Source organism: Equus caballus, chromosome 1 (assembly GCF_041296265.1).
Source record: "Equus caballus isolate H_3958 breed thoroughbred chromosome 1, TB-T2T, whole genome shotgun sequence".
Classification (NCBI taxonomy): domain Eukaryota; kingdom Metazoa; phylum Chordata; class Mammalia; order Perissodactyla; family Equidae; genus Equus; species Equus caballus.
This window is the reverse complement of record NC_091684.1, coordinates 13,650,435-13,652,036: the sequence shown is the minus strand read 5'-3', so window position 1 is coordinate 13,652,036 and position 1,602 is coordinate 13,650,435.

Genomic DNA, 1,602 nt, shown 5'->3' with positions numbered 1-1,602 from the left:
TGTTTTTTGTGGTTTCTAAAACTTTGAAAAGAGTGGCAGCATTAAGTAAGGATAAATGGCAGGCGCACTTAGAAGCCTGCTCTGGGATTCATAACATCTCTACTGGCCCAGCTCACAAGAGAGTGAGTCTGGGTCGCTTTTCACTCTCAGATTGCAGGTGGAAGCTGGGAGGACTCAGGGCTGTGAGCTCAGGTCAGGGGAATGTGCCCGCCGCACCTCTCCAGACTGCCCCAGCCAAGGTGCCACTTGGGCAGCCTTTCTGCCCACCTGGCCTCAGGCCTCCCAAGGGGCTGAGATGGTTCACAAGTGCAGAGGAAACCAGTTCCCGGTGTTGCCTGAGGCTAGCCAAAGTGTTCTTTGGAGTCTGGGTCACTGGGGGTTGGGAATGTGTTGTATGAGTGTCTTGGGGTCATCTTTATCTGACACTTCTGAGTCACCAAACCAGTCTGGGTTTATCTTCTCAGATTGGGTTCCTAGAAGCCACTGGGGTTAGGGACCAGATGCACTCAGGAGCCACTGGGTGGGAGAAGAATCTTTCTGTGCCGATGGTTTTTAAAAGCTTGGGAGGGACCACAGCCCTGGAATGTGCTAGATTTTGGTTTTTTAACTGCTTGCCAAATAAACCTGAAAAGGAAGAGAAAGGCCTGAGACCTCGGGACGCCTGGGGAGCATGCTGACTTTGAGCCCCCGAGCTGAATTCCTCATGACTGTATTGAGTTTAATATTGGTGCCTGACGGTGCCGCACGAAAATACACGCTGGTGTTCTTGCCACTCTTAGCTTGCTGAGAAAGGTTGAAGTCATTCCGGTGGGAATCCGCCAGCATCATTCCTGGGTGAACTCATTTGGGGAGTACAAGCTGACGGTTAAAGACACACCACCGATTCTAGAAACTCAAACGTGTAAATAGAAGAAAAAAAGCCTACTGGATTATTTTTAGAATGAAATGAAGGTAAAGAATATGACTGTTTGTTTTTGTGACTTGGGCAGCTGTTCTCAACGGACCTCAACATTAACCCTTCTTGAGTGGTTGCTGAATTAGGCTGATGTTATTTTTATCACTAAACATCATCAATAGGTAGCGCTTTACTGTGGTTAAGGATACTTTCCATCATCCACGTTAGATGGTACGTGGCTGTCAGGACAGGAGTTCCCTGGCCTGTGTTAGTGGTCCCTGGGCCTTGTTTGGGGGCAGGAGGCTGGGCTCTTACTAATGTAACTGTCTTGGCCCCTGCAGGAGTCAGGGGATAGATATCCAGCGAATCTGCCTAGTGTCGGGGGTTTGGGCTTATGTAATATGTAGTCATTTCAATGCTCTTTAAGAGAACATCACCCTTTAGAACAGAGGCTTGAATCGGAACTCCTGGGTTCAAGTCACAGCTTCACGTGATAGCTCTGGGACAGTGGAGAAGTTATGCAGCCTTTTCCTTCCTGGTTTCTTTGGTTGTAAAATGGGGGAGAAAATCATTAAATGAATTCAGACATGTGAAGCAGTGAAAGTAGTCGCTGGCACATGACTAACATTAGCTGCTGTTACTGTCCTCCGTGTAACAGGAGAAAACAGGGAATGACTTGCTCACAGCCACAGAGCCAGCAGCAGAGG